The sequence below is a fragment of the Protopterus annectens genome, chromosome 1.part2, assembly GCF_019279795.1.
Source record: "Protopterus annectens isolate FY-2018-M chromosome 1.part2, PAN1.0, whole genome shotgun sequence".
In the NCBI taxonomy this organism is placed as follows: Eukaryota; Metazoa; Chordata; order Ceratodontiformes; family Protopteridae; genus Protopterus; species Protopterus annectens.
The window spans coordinates 984,229,629-984,254,235 of NC_056727.1; positions in this window are offsets into that span (position 1 = coordinate 984,229,629).

Below are 24,607 nucleotides of genomic sequence, written 5' to 3' on the forward strand. Positions count from 1 at the left end.
TGACATGTCAAAGCTTTGTGTCTGGTGCAGTTTTGAAAAAGAACAAAAGTAATTTTTTATTCTTCAGTTGAAGATCTGAGGGGTGGAAATGTGAATCTGGCTTGGAACAGCATAGTAAGGGAGTCAACTTTTTCTTCTTGTTCCAATGAAAATAGAATGAGCACACACACACACACACACACACACACACACACACACACACACCTTGGCACATCTGCACATGCACACATGCGCACACACTCGCACACACTCACACAGACAAACACAATCACATGCACACACACTGTAACATACAGTTAAAAACTGCATCTACTATCTCAGACCAAGAAAGACTGTGATATACCCACTGCATCACTATCCAGCCTCTGAAATGATCTTTAGCCAAGGTGCAATGTGTTATGTAGCCTTTGGGTTTCAAATGAATGAGTCATTGTGATGGCTAGAAGTCTGATCCTCACAGATCACATCACAGATATGATGTATTGTGGGCCATAATGTTTATAAAGGCCCACAGTCTTATGTGCCATTGGTGAAACACAATTTTCTCTTCACTGTCAGCACTTAGCAACTTGTACAGAACCAGCACCCACTACATTAATGCCCTAGATCATACCTACATCTATCATTAATGCTGTGTCATTCACTATCTCAACATGTAGCCCCCTCCCCAAAAAAGTAATTTGCTATAGCATATTTTAATAATTTTGTTTGCGCATTTACATTATCTGCAAACAATCTACATACAGGTGAAAAACTTTTAGATCATGCTGTTTGATGACCTGCAGGTGATTTAAAATATATACATATAGATAGATAAATAGATAGAGGTTTCATTGAAGTGTTGAACCCTGAGGTTATTGAATTGTCTGAATGAGTGATAATGGTACAATGTACAGGAGATAAGTTAACTTGCAATCGCCACCATATCCCAAGCTGTTGAGCAGTAATGATATTGAATTAAAACCAAAAGACACAAACAAACTGATGTGCAGTGCTGATTGTCTTATTATCTGCCACTTTTAAAGTTCTTAACAGTAACACCCACCGGTGTAACATTCTGTAAACTGTGCCCTACAATAAAAGCAACCAAGAGTCCTTCTGGCATAAAGAGTCAAGCCTTTAATACACTGCTTTTGTATTTGAAAAAAATACATGTCTTAAACAAACAAAAGGTCTCTGGTAAACAGTTGACTATAAAACCCACAGTTTCTAATACAAAGTCTTTAGTAAATAAAAGCCTCAGTAGATGAACAAAACAACATTTCTGGCTCTCCATTCCATTGTGGAACACATGGCTCTCTACTTGGATGGAAAAAAAATATCTCTTGTCTCATCACTCCTTCCACAAACACAAGGCTGAACAATCCGAATACCAGGAATTCCACTGTCAGTCCTGCGGCACACAATGTCGAATCCTGTCTCATTGCTCCTTACTCCAACCATGGTGTATTCTGTTTTTCTTCAGGAACTCCAGACTTTGGAACCAGGAGCACTGGAAACTCTGCTGATTTCTTCACTAACTTGTGCTATACTGCTATGAACCCGCCATAAATAGGCATCTGTCACTAGCTGCCATCAGTTATCTATAACCTCAGGTGAATTAATTTAAAAGGACCCAACCCAAATATTGCTTCTCCATAATCATTGTAGTTATAGATATATATCCTTAGGTTTTCCATCTAGCCCGAATCCTTAGTTTGCCTAGTGGTACAACCTGTGATCAAGGAGAGACTGCTTGGTGGAAGCATGTGTATGGCTAAATGTTGTATCAGCAAATGTTTGTGTGTGTGTGTTAGTGTGTGTGTGTGTGTGTGTGTGTGTGTGTGTGTGTGTGTGTGTGTGTGTGTGTGTGTGTGTGTGTGTGTGTATTTGTGAAATCACTGAGTCAGTGTCTGTTCATACCTCTCAAGTGTACCTCATTAAAAGGAATGTTCCTGGTTCATGTTCCTCAAAGTTTCACATTGAAAGGGTCTGTCATACATTCAGTGTTAGCAATTTTTCATTGATATACATGACACATAGAAATGAGTCATATTATTTAATTAAAATAATTATTTTATAATTAAAAATATCACATTTTTAACTATTCTGTGAGCTTCCTTGCTGAAGTTGTTGGTCGGCTGTTAGTAAGTTTTCTACATTTTGCCCATGGTCTGTGTGTTAGTGCAAGACTGGCAGACAGTTTGATTAAGAAGTTCCTCTTTTATCTGATCATTGTACAGTCTTTGTGTAGTCTGTACTAAGTTTCAGAGTTGTATTGGATGCAGCAGGAGTTGTCCCATTGTATAAAAACACAGTATTGCCTTAGTTTTCTGCAGAATGTGTTGTTAATGAAAAGTTGGTTATGTTATTTCAGAGGAAGGTTTTCTTTTGAGCAACTCTGTCTCTCTCACTCTCTTCTTTGGCATATTAAGATAAAGTATCTTTTATACCTTTAAAGTTTGTTAAATGGACTTCACTAAATAAGACAGAGAGAGAGGAAACATTGGGGTGAACTCAAACTCTGATGAAGGAACAATAATTTATTATCAATTTGAGAGAGGTGTACTAATATTTTCCAGTGCTGTAATATTCAGCTTATATTATAAAATGACCCTCGATTACTCCATTTGAAGCTAGTAATTATGTTAACATTACACCCTTAGATGCCCTATACTGACCACCTTAAAAAACTCCAGCTATACTCTGTCACATATCGTCTACTCCGAGGCGATCTCTGCTTAACATACAAGGCCATGTCAAACCCAGAGCTGTTGGACATGCTACACTTAAAGAAATCCCAATCCCTCAGAGCCACATGCCCCAGGGATCTAAACCTTGTCATCACAATAAACAAAACATGCTGGAGGGATAGGATCCTGACCCAGAGACTCCCCAGACTCTGGAATAGACTGCCCATACATGTCAAGCAGACAACCTCTTTGGCCCTCTTCAAAAGGAGCCTTGATGACTGGATGGGAGAAAGGAAATTCACCCCAGGAATCATGTCAGTCGTCCTGCTAGATAGGGGTCCAGGGAAGTAAATAGTGTGGGAAGAAATAGCCAGGGAATTGTTATGGCTAGGCTTGTATAGGACCTAGGGCCAATAACCTAGTACCAACCTATGAACCTATTACATGAATTGCTTGCACTAATATTTCAAGCAGACCATAATCTTGCATATCTACTTTCCTTTTTAGTTACAGGATTCATAATTTTAACATGTTATGTCTGTAAATAAACAAAATTGACCCTATTTTTATTTAGATTATGCTGACTGCAATGTTGATATTATGTTTTCATTTACAATAAAGACATATCGGTCAAAACAACAGACTTGTAAGTAATGTTTTGAATAGTCATTTCCTTTGGAAGGAGAATACTGAGACCTTTAAAATAATAATGGCCTTTCATGAAATAAATTGTCTGCAAAAGCAGTGTGGTATTTTTTAAGCTACTGGTTGCATGGTATATGACCCTTTCTCCTTATGAAAACACTGCAGTGCTTCCTTAAGCTAGCACCCTGCTCAAGCTGTCTAATGTTGGAATCGCTGTTATACACCAAGGCCATAATCAGTGTTTAGTTTCCGGTAAGATGAACTTGTGAAGATTCCCTGCATGGTTAATGTATGTGAACCTTAGTTCAAGCATTTGAAGAAAAACCCTTGGCTATCACATACAGGAAACTTATACCTAACATAAGACATTATATAAAGTGGCTAGATAAACTTCCTGTAAATTCCAACAGCTAGTCAAGCATTAGTGCAGTGAGACAGGCAAGTAAACATTATCTCTGGAATTGTAACACATTCATGGAGATTTATCACTTTGGGAACACAATAGCAGACTAATATAATATTTAAAAAAACATTAATTTGCGTTTATTTGAAAAACTGTTTCAGGTCTTTTGTGTCACTTGTAGAATGTTGTTAAGAATTGCCAAGGAGTACAAGTCTATCAAATTTATTATTCAACAGCAGAAATAAAATATTCCTTTGCTTACATATAACTCAGCTCTATTCATTTGTCTTCTCTTACACACACTAGCAAATTGATTGCCCTGTGGTCATAAATGATATTTTGCTTGGGAGGCTAATTTAGGGGAAAATGCCACAATGTTTACTTACAGAATTCTGATAAAACATATTAGATTTTTTTTTATTTATCTCCCTCCATGGCGTCTAGTGATGTCTGAACCAATCATTTATTCCACAGCTGCATTTCTTGCATGTTTGTTTATTCATCTGAGGCTGTTTTTATACCACAGTTGTAGAAAGCTGTATGTTCCTACGAACCAGTGGTCAAGTGCTGATTAAATTTTGGCAGAGAAAATAAAGATTTAGTACAGTGACCACAAAGAATTCATTATACATTGAGAGGGTACTTTAATGTGGTTGTCTACGCTGTTCACAAGAAGCAAGTGATGGTCTTTTTTGTAGTCTAAACAAAATACTTGTTGCAAACCATTTTCAACAGGATGGCATGTATACAAATTCCAGTGGTCTGTCAGTTTAGGTGTAGAAATGGTTCAGAATAACTTAGCATTTTACAGCTCATTTTACAATAAAAGATCTTTATAAATTGTATGCTTTCCTGTACTGCTGTTCTCAACATGCTTAGTTGATTTTCATCATAAAGGAATGTAAAGACAGAAAGACAAGTGAAGAAAGCTGTCTGCGGAAAAAGGGCAGGACAGGACACTTGACTGTAATCTTGATTCAGCATTAGTTATCTCCACAAATCAGACAATCACTTCAACATATTTGGATTTAATAGGCTTAAATGATGCACTTGTCTGAAGTGCTAAATGAATTTCATTAATATGCTTTTGTTTAACATTGATACCATTAATATACAAACATGTTGAGACAAAGGCAGTTTTCTTATGTTGATACCACACGAATGGATGCTTGCTCTTCAAACATTTTTGTTACTGACTGCTAGTGTTGGGGGTTATTTGCAGCTTTTATAGATATGAGTAGGAAGCTGCATGGTGTACCAAGGATCAGACATCTTGAACTTTAATGAGGTTATATATTTAACTTATCTAGGAAAATATCTTCAGGCACTATTTCCTGATGCAGGTGCCTAGTCTGCATACATTGCATGTAGTGCAAAATGTGCTAGAATATATTTCAAGTGAGATACAAGTTTCACTGATTCATTTGTAATGCATCTGCCATAATCCGAAGCTGAATCCTTGGAAATAGCATGCTTATGGGAGACAGGCTGTAACAAAGAAGGTGTGTGTGTGCCAGTAAATCTGTGTACCTGACCGTATCAGCAGAGTCAGGGGCCATTTGATATTTGCACCTACTATAGGTATAAAAAGCACGCTACACTCACTACACTACATTTGAACAAGCTGGAGTAGAACCTTTTAGAGTGATATGTCCATTTAACAAATGGATGCAGCAGAACAGATAAATTAAAGACGTGTGTGCAGTGAATCTGTGCATAGAGATGTCACATTTTTCATGGTGTACTTTAGGTCATAACTTTTTCAAGTTTCATCAAACATTCTGTACTGTCTAAAAAAAAGTAGATATGACTCACTAACAGGAGGAAGCAAAGCAATTAAATTTTCTTTGGATTTATTTGCTTTCACATCTTTTTTAATACAAAATGAACACATGGCTAAGCAGATTGCCAGAGATGGTCAATAAAAAAGTAAACATGCAATATTATCAGAGATAAGGGGAGAAATGGTCACCTCATTTCCTATTTTAATGTATCAGAATTTGATTAGATTCACAGCAAACAGTAAAGTTCTGACAGGCAAAATGTATCAGCAAGACAATTTGCTGTAACCATTTATTATACAGACCTAGACTAAACTGCCACAAATAAACTCGGGGAAAAAAACACTGAATAAAGCACCAGAGCAGAGTACTGCAGTAATCACAAAATAAATCCAACCGGTTAAAAATCACGAACACTTTTAATCACGTTAGCAGTCAAGTTAAAGTGCTTTTCGTCTACTTAATCAGTAGACTTCCTCAGAACTTCACAAAATACTTCATTCAAACAGCTTAAGTAACCCAGTAGTGTATGTTAACAGCTGACAATAATCCAATGCAATCATTTCAATTTAACTTTTAAAGACATACTCACATAAACGTGAAAACAACACAATTGACTCTTAAAAATACACAAATGTGTTTAAAATGCTCTTTTGACCAAACTTTAGCTCTACAGACACAGGTAATTAAAAAGTAACTATGAAATTAAGAATCCGATACTACCTAACATAGTAACATTACCTTCTTATACTTTTCAACTTTTTAACCGGTTGGATTTATTTTGTGATTACTGCAGTACTCTGCTCTGGTGCTTTATTCAGTATTATACAGACCTAACAGTATTTAATACCATTTTCATGTAAGTGCATTTCAGCAAGTAAAAGTATAAAATGTGCAAGTTGTTTCAGCAGAAAGGAGGCAAGCATATTTAAAATAAATTAGAATAAATAAAAAAATCTTAAACATATATATTTATTATAAATAAACTTGTTTTCAGGCAGTAGATCATAAAAGGATTCATAACCCAGTGGATCCTCTACTCTTGCTTTATGTGAAATTGTTTCTAATTGTGGTCCAGCAATGATTCACTTGTTTTGGGAGATTTTTCTCTTCTTCAAGTTGTTGCGACTGTGGAGTTGTTATATATAAGTTTGGGGGGGGGGGCTTGCCCGCCTAAAAAATAAATAAATAAATAATAAACTTTTTTTTTTTTTTTGCCCTAACTGTACCTAAAATGAAAATGATTGACTTACTATATCCATTGCAATATTTTTGAAAGGGCACATTCAATGCAAGTAGTGTCTGACATAAACTATGTTATAACAAACAGAATGCAACCAAAGTTAGTCCTAGAAAATAGTTTTTTTTTTTCCAGACAAGCTTTATTCAAGGATGGATATACACAGTAGCCATGAAAATGGCTTTTTCTTATATGAGTACTATAGGCAAACAGCACGAGTTTTTGTAGCCACTAAAGCAGTATGTGGGTTCATTGAGCAAGCTTTTGGTAGGATGAAAGCTATGGCATGTAATTGGTGGAATAGTTTTACTCTATTTGAATTGGTCACTTATCTGTAGTATTCAGACAGGGTAAAATTAATCATTACTTTTTTTGTCAGGCTAACAGTTTGGCAATTATATAACTATTACACAATTACTTATCTACGCTAATCCAGCATAATTAGAGCTGGAACCCAAAGTGGGATAAACACCTTCTAGCTGACCATTAACATTAATGCTATAAACATGGCTCTGTTCATTTAGGCTTCCACATTCAGAAGAAATCCTTAAAACTATGTCATTTAAAAGCTGAATTAACAAACTTTTTTATACAGTAGAGTATTTGCATGCATAAAGATGAATGCAAACACTTTTTTTGTGTTAAAAGAAATGTTTGTTTCATGCCTTTAGATATGATCTTTAAAGTCCATAGCATGGATGTTTGTAGAGGCACTGGTTTTGCAAAGAAGCAGAGTTAAACAAGACTGAGTATTTCATGGCTCAAAAAGCAAAGTGCATGTCACCTTGGACAAATATGCAGGATACTGAGTATAATGAAAGTTGTGTTACTCTGTCAGGATAGTTGAAGGATTTTAGGCCCTTGATTTTCTTGGTATAGTATTGTTGGGGCCTTTTTGCTGAGCAATATACTTTGATTTCTACATACAAAAGGGGCATTGTGTTCAGTGATGGTGCTGATAATATAAAAGTATGCAGGATGATTTCTTTGAATCTTGAAAATATTCCTTTGGAAAATAATTGGGCCAAATGGAAGGATTTCTTGACTAAGGCAGAAACATAATAATAGATGTTTGATGATGTATTCCATGCACTGGTCTTATATGCAATATCATCCTTTTTAATGTTAAAAAATGACATCAGGATCCTGAAATTAGTTTAGAGAAAGAAAGCTGCATGGAATAAACCAAAGACTTGAAGAGCTGCAGCTTTTTTCAAATCAGGCCAGAAAAGAGAGAGAGAGAGCAAGAGAGGGAACAAAGTGCTGATGTAAAGTATCATGTCAGGGATATAATGGAGGAGTCATCCAACACAGGAAGGACAGAGGGGGATAGAGGGGCACATGCAACAGTTTGTAGAGATGAACCATTGTTGAATCTATGAACGTGTTTCTTCACAGACACAGCTGTAAACCCATGTACTGGAATCTTTGAATGGGTGGTAGGATAAGAATCCTCAAAGGAATTCAAGGGGACATACAATAAATGGAGAAAGTGAGTGTACGTAAGAGGAAATATAGAATATCAGGTATGCTAAAAGGATACATTAGACATGCCTATTGTCTCATTATATAGTTAAACTAATGCAATATAATTATTGTGCATTAGGAGTATCTGTAACATAAAGAGCAGGCTCAATAAAGAAAGAAAGTAGAAGGAGATGTTAAGGGTGTCCCAATGTGTGCATGATGGAGGAATGACTAGCCTAAAATCATTACCAAAAGCACACAGCATAGAAAAAGAGAGCTGAGAAGGAGAAGTAGACAAGACAGCAGGGTTAAAGTGAAGCAAAGTGGAGTTGTGGTTGTAGGATGAAGGGTGAAAGGGTACAGAGGGAAAGAGGAGAGAATGAAATTAGGTAATAAATGTAGGTCCAATTTAAAGTAGTTCCCAAGAAGAGATAAAATGTTTGTGCAAGAAAAATACAAGATGATTAGATGAAGAGGATACTTATAAATGGTACTCTTTAGATGTATACAAAACTAAAGAAAAGGAATAGATGGAGCAGATATTTATAGAAGTGAGAACATAAAAGGTAGGATAATAGAGGTTGGCAAGGGGAAAGAGAACCATGATATGCAGCTTTTAAGAAGAGATAGTGGTGTGATGTAGTTATGGTTGGGTACTGTTGCTCTTGTTGCTTGCATTAGGAAGACGTTGAGGCTTGGGTGTTCATTTAAGTAGTTTATTGCATACAAATGCATCAAGATGGATGGCAGGAACATTAAACTTAAAGTTAAACTTAACTAACTGACTGACTACATACTTGCATGCTCACACTCTGGCTGCTCACTCAAAATGGCACTCTTGCTTGCATTTGCTTGGTACTTATGTGCATGTGATGACTCACTGGAAAGCTGCTTAAAGGTATATCATACACACTGATCTACAGGTACCATAGAGGAAAATGAATGCAACTACAGTGAACGATACTGAGTGGTGCAGGTGTTAATTGGTCTGGCATGGGTAAAGTGGGTCTTGTAGTTATCAAAGAGGACTAAAACCCTGAGCTGTTAATGAGTTGCTTCCTGTGCTCAAGGTACAGGGTTAGATTCCTTCCATCTTACTTTGCCTACTTTGTGACCCTGAGCAAGCCACTTAACCAGATAGTGCTTCTGGGTTGCCATTGGAAAGGGACATTCTGTCAAGCAGGCTTACTCAGTTAGCAAATAGAAAAAAAGAATGTAATCAGGAAAGGAAAGGCAGGAGGCTGGTAAAGGAAACACTGTGAGGAACAGGGAAAATTTAGTGTTATAAAACTGAGTTAAGGTAAGAGAGGGGGAGTCAGAAAAGATGTGTAGTTAAATGGGTTACACATTGGCAGAAGTAGAAGTGGAAGGTATACTTCTTTATTGCAGATGGTATTCGTCATGTCAAAGAGAGATTTAGCATTTCCAACTGTAAGATTATGAAAAGCCACATGGAGAGCACAAATGCTACACAGCATTGCAGAGAATATGTCTCAGAGGGGATGTGGCACTTAGTAAGAGAGTTTACAGACAAGCCACCAGAATGCTTGCAAACTTTGAGGGATTCATCTCTGAATTTTGCTATGAAAACTAGATAAAAGAGTATATAAGAAGACAGAATATCACAGATATTCTGATTTATAAACACCATGTTGAGATAAGCAAAGTGACTTAGTCATTCTTGAGGAGATGGTCACATCTTCATATGGGAATAAGCCCTGTCCGTAGACTACAGGATAGATAAATGAGGAGTATAAATCACTGGAATAACTACACCAACCTCAGTTATGAGCATAACATACTAACATGTAACTGATTTTCATGGTTTAGTGAAAATGTTCCAGAAGTTTTAATATGACAAATTCAGAAAGCCAGGAATGGTTAAGTATGATATTTATCTAAGGGTAGTGCAATCCTAAGGAGAACTGGACTGTAAACAGAAGATTTAGAGCAGACAACTCATTCATTTAACAATGCAGCATGTATACAATCCTTTAACTATGTGGCATGTATACATACATAGTCCAGTGTTTTGTATTATCCTTTTTTGGGATCCTGCTCTACCAAACAGAGGACTACTGCCTTTATTTTTATTTAATTCAGTTTCAGAGTTTGTACTCCACCTTTAGAAAATAAATTTCAAGACTCATTGGAAATTACATAAATGTATATTTACAAATGTACATCAAAGATTAAAAAGAACTTCTACAGGTAAATTTACAATATTTCTAGTGCAGACTTGGTTGAACAGTACATGTATGTAATTAAATGAATATATGTATGTGTGTGTGTGTGTGTGTGTGTGTGTGTGTGTGTGTGTGTGTGTGTGTGTGTGTGTGTGTGGACAAAGAAAGTAACGAGAGGAAGCAGTGGAAATTTATTGTTTTTTATGTTGTATGTAATCTTCCAGCGGGAATGCAGTCTGGTGAAGAACAAACGCAGGATTTATTTTAGCATGATATAATTTTTTCTCTTTTCCTGACAATCTTCTCTTTTATGTTTTAATTGTAACAGCAGCATATCCATGCTACACATCTCAGCATCCATCTGACACCAGTGGAGCCAAGGACAACTGAGTCTTGGAAATTGCTTTATGGCATGTAGCCAGTAACAACAGCAAAATTGATGGAGATACTTACAGTTACTGTATCCTTCCAAACTGTATCAAAACACCATAAGGTTATTATGAAGGAAGAAATGTCAGCCTGATTATGTCACAGTATTGCAGTGTCTGTTTTCTTCTTGTGCAACCTTCCAAAATATGCCCTTCTCTGCACATTAAAATTCACAAAGTACCTAGCATTTGAAAAACACTGCACTTTGTTGACTGTCATCCTGTTTGGGTCAAAGCGAAGTCTGAACTAGCCGGTCATCATTTTAAAATAAATATTATGCAGCAGTGAGCTTGTTCATTCTGCGGTCTGTGAGTTAAGGGTTTCATGTAATATTTTAAAGATCTGACTGCCATTAGTTCCAATATTTTTTACTCCTGCTTAAGTAACGTGGTAGTCATGTACATGGGAGACTTAAAATGGGTCCCTTCATAACATCAACTTACCATTTAATTGATGCTCAAAACAGTGAGACAAAAACATCGGATGTCTGCAATCACAAACTCCCGGAACTTCGTATTTCCTCTCTGGGAAAGCAACAACTTGGCCACCACTGTGAACTTTGCCCTATTGTCTCTGTAGTGCAGTCTGGGAGTTGGTATATTTAAGTAGGGGGTGTAATTTACTTCTGTTTGTAATGTTATCATTGGTGGCCAAGTGGTTACTTTCCTGGGGAGGAAATATGATGTTCCTGGAGTTTGTCATTGTAAACTTCTAACATTTTCATCTTGCTGTTTTGAAATTTGATAAAATAGTAAGTCAGCGTTTTAAAGTATAACCCATAAAACATACAAGTTGATAGTCACTGAAATGGGAGTCAGCTTTTACTGGCACAACTGTAAACAGTTTTCTAAGATGAAAGTCTGGTGCCAGATTTTCCTGACCTCTTACCCATGAAAATTGCTCCTGACCACAAATAACAAGCAGAATAAGGTTCTCCCTACTGTAATAGATGGGTTATAAACTGCAGACCACATGCTAGCTAATACAAACTGATCATCCCTCATGACAACTGTTGAAAAATAGTTAGATTTAATTAAATCGACAGCAAACATTTTAGAATGATTTTCCTGTCTTAGCTACATTAGAAATAACAGAGACAGTCTCTTTATAGCATGCATGCAGTTGAGTCTGTTCTAACATGTGAGATTCAGTGGCTAGATTTCCAGGCTTCATAATAAGTAATATGAATGAACTATGTCATATCTAAGTTGATCTGGCAACTAAAAGTTCCAGTTTAGTGCAGAGCAAAAAAAAAAGCAACATGAAGACTATGGGTTACACGCAGGCTTTTTTCATTACCTTAAGTCTTAAAGCTTACCTAAGGTGCAGTTCTGGACTGTGCAAGAATAGGTGAAAACATTTACTGTGTTATTAAATCATTATTTCATGAAAATGCCACATTTTTGGTATACCTAATATGTCTTCATACTTTTGACTCATTTTATTTTAAACAGTTTAAAAGCACAGAAAAAAATGTTCTGTTTGGGAAGTCTACTATTTATTTATTTATTTATTTATTTAACACAGATAAATGGCCAGTTAGCCGGAAAAAGTATTTACAAATGCTTTGATGGATGGTGGCAGATTGCAGAATATGGAGTTTCCATTTAAATCTAAAACATTCTGTATATATATATATATATATATATATATATATATATACTGCGCAGTGTGATGTAACATCTCCAAATTTGTAGTTTTTGGTGCCGACATGCCAAGGTAAAGACTGCCTGAGGTAAAAGATATTAAATATCATATAAATAGTTATATTCATAGTTTGATCAGCATTACATGTAACATATGGTATTGCTTCACATATACAGTGAAATAAGTGAGATAAAGGACAATCCTATTGCTAGCTAAAAACATGGACAATGCTTATTCAGACTGAAGTTACTTTACATTCATCTTTTTATTTTAGTTATGTATTTGTTAACCAGATAAAGTAGTGTCAGACCATATCCAGCCAGGACCCATGCCATTGATACAATGGAATACACATCTAAGTCAGGCCACATGTAACTCCAAGGATATATGTATAATATGTAAAAACAGCACACATGCAAATGCACAGAAAAGGGTCAGTGGTTTCCTTTCTTGTTCAGTTGTAAAAATAATACCAAATCAATGGCTCATACTGAATTTGAAAAGTTTTGTATAAACAAGAACAATATTACCATATCGGTGGTTCCTACATAAAAGGAGAAATAACTGTTCTTAGGGGAACCAGGCATCTAACTATCAAGGGAATTCGTGTTGGTCCATTGGCAGTAAGAACCACACAGAATATGGAGGATGGCATTGCTCTTCACATGTCAATACATGCAAATGCTACCATATATACAACTGTACTACAAGAAATTGTTAGATATCCTTCTGCTGTAAAATATACATGGTTCTGGGAAGTCTGTAATGCTGCTGTGTAGAGCAAATAACTTGGGGATTATCTAAATTATATGTCTGAGTGGTATATTATTAATCTGCCTAGCCCATGCTCCTAAAACATTTATAATGGCAGCTATCCATAAGGGATGACGTAAGGTTGTTAGGTAAGTTAATGTACTTGAAAATCACTTTATGTTTGCTTAGGAAGTGCATTCCTAGTAAGTAGTGTAATTTTTCACAAGGCCATTCCTGAGTTTGCTAGACCAGAAAAGGGACTAGCAACCGAAAGAAAAGTGCTGTATGTATGTTGATAAAGAGTAGTTTAAATTTCAACTAAACCTATTGAGTGGTGGACAGTAGTACATGTTCATAAATTTGAAAACTAGTGAACTAAGAAGTAACAATGTATATGCAGTAACTGATGACCAATCACATTTTTATACTGATAGACAGAGGTCTATGGGGGTCTTTTTTAAGGGGATTAAGTAGGTAGAACAGCAGATTTTAAGGACAGTGTTTTGAACAAATTAAGTTTTATATCCTAGATTTAGAGATAAGAGGAAAAACATATTCAAAGTTTTGAATTGATTGATTCAATTCAATGGTGCTGCTAGCTCCAGAGATGAGAACATTTGTAAGCTGTAAGAGAATTTGACTTACTTGAGCTTTGTATCAGTACCTAAAGGTCCTAAGAGTGAAAGAAGAGCCAAAGCAGGGACCTTAGAAGATAATGTTGATCTGCTAAGATGTTTAAAGGGTTTTGATTGTTATCTTGGTATTATCTGATAATCTCTAAATTCTATCAAATAGCATAGCTCCTGTATTCCATTTGATGACTATAAGCATATCAGCTTCCAGACAATTGCAGAGTTGTGTTAAATTCTATTTTATTGCTTTTTGAAATGTATGATTGGTTCCATCTGCTTTACAGTGTAGCATGTGGGTTGAGTGTTTTGGAGTCTTTGTGTCAGATCCTTAAAATAATGGGTCCTAGTACACAAAATGGGTCTAATTACAATCCTCATGGTCTATGGTAGTAAGTATAGAGTTTGTTACCATGAGGCTAACAGCAATTTGCCACCCTGCATGCATGAATGTAAGTTGCACTTACTAATGTGCCCAAACACTTGATTCTAATTCCTTAAAGTTACTTGGCAGATGGAAAATATTGGCTATTAACTTGAAATCTCAAGGTGATTTGATGATAAGGTTGTAGTTTACTAGTGTCACTCCTACCTAGGTCCAAAATGGATATCAGTGAATTGAACATAGTTATCTTGAATGAATACAGATATGAAGGAATCATCCTTTAACCATGATTCAGTAATTATAATGAAATTATGTCTTCTTGGAACAACCATGAATACAACATGGTCTAGTTCTGCTTCATACTACAAATATTGATCATTGCTTTTCTAATTCGTTTTACTTTTCTGGAACTAGAAGAGAGACTGATAGTAACTGGATTTAATAGCAGGCTGAATGTCACTAACCTTAAGTAGTTTGATGATGTGGAGATTTGTTGTGCCTTTGAGGTGGCATATGAATATTCATCAGACTATGAGAGGATCACATCTTCAGGTATCAAGCAGTTTTCAGAAAGGTATCCATCACCAATTTGGGAAAATGTGATAGTTTACAGAACATGCATCTAGATTTCTGGATGCACATGTTAATAGAGGGTACTTACAAGAATTCTTTTTGTTCACTCCTAATGTTAGTAAATTTATAAAGAATGAGAGGGAACTGGATGAGATAGTTCATAGTATAGGCATTGTTAAGTATAAGCTGGAAAACAAGGATACGTGTGTTATAGTTTGAAATGAATTATATAAGCTTATGTTCATTATAGTTTGCAAGGAATAAACTACTATAAACTGCTGACCTGCTACATATGAGTTGTATTTTTCTCTTGCCTCTACCCCACCGAAAATCAAGTTCTGTTCTCCTAGCTTCCTTCTAGACTCCCTTATTCCATGGGTAAGAGTCAAGCTCACTGGGAGTGGAAGCAGTCATTTCTGCTCCAGGCACTTGGGAGCTGTATTTAAAACATGCCCTTCCTTCATACATGCTCAAAGAATCCAAGGAGCTGACATACAGTGGTCAGTGTGATATACATACATGCATCTGCATGTACATAACCAGTGGCTCTCATTCCCTTGTAGTCAACTTATGTATGATTTTTCATTCTCCATCATTGATTGCATCATGGAAAGTGTTCCTAGGCACATGACCATATCACCTGCCCCCCCCAAAAAAAAAAGCTGGCTTAACTACATTGTTTCTCTCCACCCATGTGCCAGCTCCACTAGGTGCTTCAGCTGCTAGCCGAACTTAGTTTTCCCACCTCATAATCAGCTTTTAGTCCTCTACAACAATTTAGCTAGTTACTGCATCTAAGTTATTAACTGTAAGCTAGCTTCAAATATAAGAAAAGACTGGCTTGTAAGGCATCACAGTCTAAATACATGTAACTTGTTTTATTAAAGGTGTTGACAGGAAAAGATTAACATTTATCATTCTGAAGGAGGATGAAGGAATGGTCACTAACTGAGATGCAAGGATATTTGAGGATTGGTGGATGAGTTGAATAGGGCCCACAGATGTGGTGCTGAGGTTGCTCTAAGTGCCTTGATACTTTCCCCCGGATTTAATAAACTCCATGTAGGAAAAATGTAATCCCTACACAAAGTGAATGGTGTCCATGTCTGCATGTCGCCCTCGGCAGTGCACCTTGCATATTAATGAAGGCACGCTACTGAGAGGGAGCTGTGTTCTGAATCAGTGCTGGGGGTGTGTTACATGCTTGGAGATGTGTAACACATCCCTTGCACTGTCAATGTGCTGTACAGCACTTAAAAGATTAAAGTAAAGTGTCCTTGGACACTTACTTACAATTATGTTTATGTACTTCACACAGGGGGTGCGTTACAGTGTCCATAACACATCCCCTGGACTGTCAAAGTGCCATTCAGCACTAAAATATTAAATTGTAATTGTGTCCTAGCCAGTATGTAAAATAAATATATAAGGGGCATGTTACAGTGTCTGTAACACACCCCCTGCAATATCCAAATGTCGTATGGCACTGCAACTAAATGTGGAAATGTCATTTTATCCCTGTGTATTTATTTTTATTAATTTTTTTTGTGTTTGTGCAATGCAGCACTGCACTTAGCAATAAGCATGTGCCAAACATCTAAAAATAGAAACCAGATGCTTTTAATTTTTGTCCAAAAGGTCAAGTTTAACCATAGCTGAGCTGGTTTGCGCACTGAGGTGCATTGTTCATCAATGCTTAAACGTAACAGAAAGCTATATAGAAATGTATAGCTGAAAACTTCATGTCCTCTTTAGCTGAGTGAGTCCCAGTTTTGTATGCAGTAGGTACATGGTTCGAATACAGGGACAGGCTATTTAGCTTTTATATGCAATAGCAATATTTTATACATTATTATCTTCTTTTATTGATGTATTTAATGACATTTATTTACTGGGTTAGTCCAGCTGATCCACAAGCTCATTTTCAGTGGAGTCCAGTGGAGCAAAGCTCGAATTATACTCGTGTCCAATACGTGACAGACACACTTCAAGATAATGTAATTAAAATACATTAGGTTAGGGGATATAAAGTAAAAGGCATACATAATAATAAAAGCAGCCCTTATGAAGAATGACTTTCAATAATTTTTCTTCGTTTGTAAAATATGTAGTTTGCCTGTAGCTAAGCTCTGCTAAGCACTGCTAAGCCAAGCCAAGCAATGGTTAAGCAGTCTAGGTCTAAGCAGTCATCAGCTCAGCTAAGCGGGTTTGTGCACTACTAAGCAGTGCTAAGCATTTGCCACATTAAGCACTACTCAACTAAGCTTAGCAGGTTTGCACACTGCTAAGCTTTGCTTAGCTTTTTTAAGAATGGTCCAATCATGGCAAAAGGTGGGAACGTAGCCTTATTTAAGCTGCACAGGTGGGAATACAGCCAGAATCTGTTGGGGTTTTATCACTGCAGGATCTATGGCTGGAGTCAGAGATGGTGGGTGCTTTCAGGTGCAGAGCTGGGGCATGTTGGAGTCCAGGGTCATGGTTGGACTCCTAGTGAAAGACCATAATGCCAGATTGCTGCAGGGCCAGTACCAGGGCTCAGAACACAAGTTTGAAGCCTGGGACAGTCTGGCACATGACCTCACCAATGCCACTAGAATCCCCTGCACTGGTGAGAAGGTGCACCATTATTATGATGACCTGAATTGAAGGGAGGGGGCTCTTGGCTCAATGGATCCAAGATGCTTGGGACTGGAATGCCCCAGAAGTTTGTAAGTATAGCAACCGGTGATTTATCAAATTGTAGTATGAATATCTAATAGACAGGTATGCATAATAGTGTGTTTCCGCCCACAGATGCAGAGGAGAGGGCTCACAATTTAGAGGCCCACACAGAGTACCTAGCAAGGATGCACCAGCAGTGTGGTGAGTACAGATATATCTTGCAATATATAGTACAATAAATAAGATAGAGTACATTGTTTATTGCCACTAGGTATAGCGTGTTCTGAGTGTACTGCAATAAATGTGTTCTTAGAACCACATTAATATAAGTGAGTAATGTCAGGTACTGTGCAATGCATGAAGGCATCAAACATGCTACTATTGATGTAAAAAGGTAATACTATAGTAACAGTGTGTAGGAATGACATCAGTATATACTGTATTAATGTTAAGGATCTTGTAATAAAGTACATGTTTGAAACTATGAAGGTAATAAATGACATTCATTCACCATCTACAGGATATACAGTACAACTGCAGTCAGAATTTTGAATGTAATAAACCACTGTGTCATGTCACCCTCAATAAAGTTCTTTCCCCCGAGTGTTGTGTTTATTCTGGTCTGTTGTTGAAGAAACCAAATTGTACAGGTGTTCCACAGCAAATATGACTATGACACCATGAAGTGACTGGAGTCTGGCTGATAAAGAACTGTTATGCTAAAGTATAGATGTAGAGCTGTACAACAAGATAGAATGCAATTCGATATATGTTCTGCACTAAGTTCTGAACCATAATAGTAATGTGTAATGTATTATAGTGTGTTTTCCTGTGGATTGTCTTGTGTTAAACTTTGCATTTCAGCTATATGTATTCCTGAATGTAGGTACGCTGATGCAGGCAAGCATGAGACTGTAATAGCTGTACACTGCAAATATACCATACATATTTTCATCCACTAGGGGTTAAATGTGTACACCTGCATTCCAACTATTAACACACACGTCCCCTACTATCTCTGTCATGCATCAATCTCTTGCATGTATGTTCAACTGTCACTGTAGTCTGACACTCTACCTATATTACCAGGTCAGACTTTGTAACCAAGTGAGCTTTAGGCACAAATCAGTCAAACAGCACACAACAGTAGCCCAGTAGCTCTGTGTGATAACAAATAGTTATGTTGCTCATTTTTGCGCACACACACACACACACACACACACACACACACACACACACACACAGACCAGGGTTTGAATCCAGGGACCGGTACTAAGATGTATTTACAGTAACAGACAAGTAGTCTTGACTATTTGTAAAAACTGTCGTGTAGTGTTAACAGATATTTTCTCCACAGGTCATACAGGTAAAAAAATATTTGTAGTAGCTGTATGAAGGGTATACTAATAAACTTTGTCCAGATGTACTAGTGTGGAAACAGTACTGTTCAGCAAGTTGATAACACTCCATTAAATAAAACATCAGGGAGCACAGTAGTATTTCAACTGAATTAGACAAATTAAATGTACCGCTGTTGGTACAGCTGTATGCCTGGTGCATCTGTGAATGTGTGCCAATAGTCCAGCCCTATGCCTACAAATGACAGCAGGATAGGTATATACACCATGCACTGTGCCCAATGCATGTCTCTCAAGTGTCATGCTGTCATGGCTAGTGATCACTGCTGCCATTAACCTTGGACACAGATATAACTCCATTTGAAGTATGCCAGTACCACACTCACACATCAGTGCAGGGTACACTTTGTTAGTAATATATGTTACCCTGACATATACAAGTCCCTTGTAATTATGTACCTATAGTTCTTACAGCTTGGCCCATACCATTCCATGCCGACAGCTTTAGGGCACATGTAGATGTAAAGTAAGGGCGGACCTGTAGGCTATTGAGCAGTACTGTTGTGAAAAATATAGCCTATACAGTTGTTAATGGAATGTTTTTCTCTCCCTCCACCCCTTATCTGCATCACAATTATTATTGTTATACTACAGGCATGTTTTCATTTACACATATATTGTTCTCAAAACCTAATGTTGGGCATTGTATTGCATTATTGGTTATATATTTCAGTGGTTGCATACTAACATACCTTGTTGAAATTCACCATTGTTGGCCATTTGCCATAACTGTTACTGGCATGCTGTTAAAATAATGACTGTTATCCCATTTATGCCTGTGTTCCATATGCTATACAATTCTATTATTCTGGGTTAATTGGAACACCCATGCATGCTGTTATAACTAACATTGAAATGTTTTGCTCATGACTAACCAATACACTTTGACAAACCTCAAAGCCATAGCAAGTTTGGGTAGGCCGATCCCAGCAGATACACCTGTCCCACCTCATCTGGCCACTGCACTGGGTCCCAATACTTCTGGGACCCAACCTGGAACTGCCTCCCTTTCTGGGCCTGCACCACCCTCGAATGGAACCACCTCAGGGGACTGGGCCCGTCTTCCCTTAGGCTTGGCTGCTGCGAGGACCCTGTCACTCAACACCAGTTTCCAGGGATGGTGTACAGGGTCATCCAGTGATCCAGTGGGATTTGGATGGCTGCCTGTGCCAGATCGAGGGCAGACTGGTGCACCTCAAGGTGGAGGCTGGCCCCGATGCCCAGTCCCCAGCACAGCCACCTTCAGGGCCATGAAGAGGCAGTGGTGATTGCCCATGGGTGGGGACCTCAGTCCCACTGTTTCCATATGGGGGCACTTGGTACTCTGATTCCCAACCACCCTCCCTGTCCAAGGTGTTTACCCTCCTCATGTGTCATACACCTCCCCTATCTTCTGTCTTGTATGTCTTGTCTGTCTGCAAATGCAACCTCTCCTACCCAACCTACCTCCCCAAATGTACCTACAACCCTTCCCCAACATTCCACTCTCTCCTTAAAAGAAAAAAAAAGTCACGCACCTGTCCCACAAAAAATGCTATCCCATACATAGCTCTCCATTTTCCCCTATGTACACTGGCATCAATCAATCATCACAGCAATTAATCAACCAAGTTATGTCACCCACACCCCTCCCTGAGGGATGGGAGGCTCCAAATTCCAAATTGTCCAAACATGCACAGCTGTTGCTGTAGAAGAAATTGATAGATATAGTCCTTTCCTACACTGATCCTGCACACCCCTACCTGCCTTTCATATTGTTTTCCCCCTGCTTACCCCCATTTTACCACTTTCCTATCTCCCCTCTTTTCTTTTCTTTTTTTGGAAATAGCGCCAGTTTAAGCAGGGATAAGCAATGTTAAGTGAAGCTAAGCAGAGGTAAACTCTGCTTGGTATTGCAGTGCATTGTGCAAACCCATGCAAACCCACTTAAAACTGCTTTAATCACCCTATCAGGCACTGTTCTGCCCAAAATAACCAGCCCTGGCAAGTCTTGAACCCCTGACCCTCTGCACTACAGTCAGACCATCTCACCACTAGGCCAACTCATCTCTGGGCAATTACTGTTTGTTTCTAAATATATCATGCAGTACAGTTATGTAACATTAGGGAATAAAGACATCCCTGAAAGTACTGGCCCCAGGACCATCTAAACTACATTTCACTGCAATACACCTGTAGGTCAACTCAACTCTGAGGAATTACTGGTGTTGTTACAAAGATATCCTGAGTACCAGTGACACTACTTCTACACACAATGTAATAAATGACAGCGTACTTGGGCCTGTGATGCGGATACAAAACCAGTACACAGCCAAATCATGTTGATGACTTGACACCATATCAGGTACAGCTGACAACTGCACAGACTACTGCAGAATGTCCACAGTCATGTCACCTATTTATGGCATGGTTGTCATCAAAGCTATTCTCTGTGGTGACATAATGGCAAGGCAGTGCAGATTGATTTCACAAAAGCATGACAGGTCAGTGTCACACATCATAGCCATCCAAACACACATGTTCATGCCAGTCCTGTGTAACACACTGTATGCATGTACATATGTCTTGCAACTACACCGCCCATAATTACTCTGTAGCTCTATCTGTAACATTCCCAGCATATGTGACATCTGGACACCCACAGTTCAGGCCCACAGTCCAGTCTGTTGCATGACAACTACATGCTTGGCAATACAACCTAGAAATAACTGAGCTCTGCAATGGCCAGCAGACCTGCTTGCTGCTAACACAGTCACTGTTACCCACAGTAGCATGTCAAATGTCTGGAAGGTGGGACACATGTCACAAATATCAATATGTGTCCTAAGCCTCCCCTATCACTGTCTGGATGTTACCACTACTTAACATATGTACCAGAGGCACATGGGTCACCTGGACTGTAATGAGTACCCTCACCCTGGCCATGCTGTGACACAAAAGCTGACACTGCTCCCTCACTGACATATACAGCTTGCTGTCCGCCAAAGTCTTCACAATCCCCAATATGACTCCTGCCCAGAATGCAGCAGCTGTGGCCTGCCACACATACAGCTGTATGGTCAGCTACCTGCTACAGACCTAACATACCTCCCAAACACCTTGAACAGGACATCCACACAATACTCATACATAAAGGGTTGAGGGATGTTCAGCTGACAGGGACATGTATCACAGTCTCCCCTACAAACATACACAGCTGATACACAAATATCAACTGCAGCAGCATGCATAGTCAGATAAAAAGTATGTATGACACTCACATCTGCCTGTCTCCTAAGTGAGCCCAACACATATTGTTAAACAGTAACCTGCCACAGAATCACAAATTCTCTTAACAATGGCCAAACATAGCATGCAAAACTGTGGACATAACATGTCAATCCAAACAGTGAACAGTATTTCAACATACCCTCTGTGATGCTGTAGCCCTCACACCTCGATAATGTCCTCCTCACAGGCCAGGAAAAGGGCCAAGGCCTACATGAAAGCCTTAATTATAGGACTGTGTCCCCATGCCATTGGCTAATGGCAGTGCAACCCAGCTGTTCTAAATGCAATTAACTTGTGGGAGTCACAGATTGGTGCACAGACAATCGCTTGTTCATGAACACCTACAAAAGGCAAGCATCTATAATGGCAAACAGGTCTGATACTTTCTTCATGATGACAGACTGCGATTCTCTAGGAGACTACAACTGGATTTCCTCTCACAAAGGAGTACAACAATATACCAGGAATGTCATACAATTAAGCATATAATGGAATGCAGATGGGGGATGCAGTCATGGGAAATAGGGATTTACACAGTAGGTCTTAACCACATTTCTTGGACTGACATGTTGCTGTTAGTCTGATGTTCAGCAGCTATGGCCATTCCTTATGGCTCTATCTGCAGTGACATAGATCACAGCTCTGGCCCCAACTCACCCCAGCAATGGTCAGCTCACATATGACTGCAACTGGATTGTCTGTTGTACAATACTGACAGTAAGTACTGGTGGATACAGCTAACATATCACATCAGGTAGTTTCAGTGAGCCCCTCTCAGTCTGGGAATGTCATACAGGCTTAATTCAAAGATTGTCCAGGTGCCCCTGACAGTTCCTGATGTACTCTGAATAGGTCACTGTGTACTGCACACCTGTGCCTCATTGCCTGACACCTATGGCTAGAATACCTGGTGACACCCTGCAGCACAACAACAGGTTATAGACACTAACAGTGGGGAGGCACTGGCTCTGCCTCAGCAGCAGTGCATACATATTGAGCATACAGTGTAAGGGAATGAATAAAGTACCAGATATTAATGTACCATACTGTGATCCTAGGGGTCTGGCATGTCACAGACACATTCCCCAAACTCTGGGGACAACCATCATGTACTGTCCAACCTGTGTCTGGAAATCCACATTTGTCTGGCAGGGGGTCTACATCTATCAGGCACGTGTACACGAGTAGGACACCCTATACCACATATGCACTGCTCTCAGTTATTTTGTAGCACAACTGTCGCTGGAATGCCCACATGCACTTATACTACCACTCACCTGTTTGTCAGATGTAGGCTGGATGAAATGGTACTGTAATACTGCCCATAGGGGACACCCAACAGTCGATGGCAGTGATGGGTGTGGACATATAACACAGTCTGTCACAGCACTCAGTCCATATCTGGTATTCCTGGAACCATATGAGGTTACTAGGCAATGGGCCCTGAGCAGCCATATGCCTAGGCCAGATGTTAGCCCATATGTATGCGAGGCAGCACCTGATACCCCAGTCCAACAGGGCCACAGGTGGTGTCCTAAAGGTGTATGTTCAGTTAAACATCCATTTATCCAGGTTATGCCTGCAAAGGTGTAAATAGAAACACAGGTCTGTGTTTGTTGTGCTAGTTTGCAGGACTGAGCCCATTCTCATGTACAAGCCAAGGAGACATTGTTCCAAATTGGGCACCTGCCCCTACTGTGTCTCAGACAGCAGTATGTCATCCCTATTATGGACAGTATATATTGCAGATGTCCACCAGACAGATGTACATATCACCAGAGGATGATGTAGGCCTGTTGGATATACCTGACTACATGCATCTATACAAGTGCACATATAGCACTTGTATGTAGGTGTGTATATTGGTGCCAGTCCTTAATGAGAGATTGGGGGCTGTGAGGCTGTGTATACCTCCCAGAAGGACATATTCCATGTTGGAGGTGTATGTACAGTATGGCTGACCCTAGCTAGATGGGTATTGTGGGAGATGGTGACTGCAAACGTGACCGTATGATGGTTGCTTTGCCATGGAGGATGACACTGTAGGGATGCTGCAGTCCAACCCGTGGTGTGCAATGTCAACTGCAATACACCTTCACCTCATGTTTGAGTAACCCCTCGCTGCACCAAGGCATTTGTACATCCACTGTTGATGGCTGTTTGGCCATTTGTGTGCTGGCATGGGTACATAGGTTCATAGGTTCATAGGTGTGTACTAGGTTAATGATGCTGGAAACTTTACAAGCCTAGCCCAAAAAAATTGCCCAGGCATCGTGTCACCCGATGTTAGTTCACAGTGGCCCTGTCCAGTAGGGCAACTGGAGTGATCCCTGGGGTGAACTTTCTGTTACCCAGCCACTCATCAAGATTTCTCTTGAAGAAGCCCAGTGAGGTGCTCTGCTTGACATGAATGCAAAGCTTATTCGAGAGTATGGGCAGTCTTTAGGG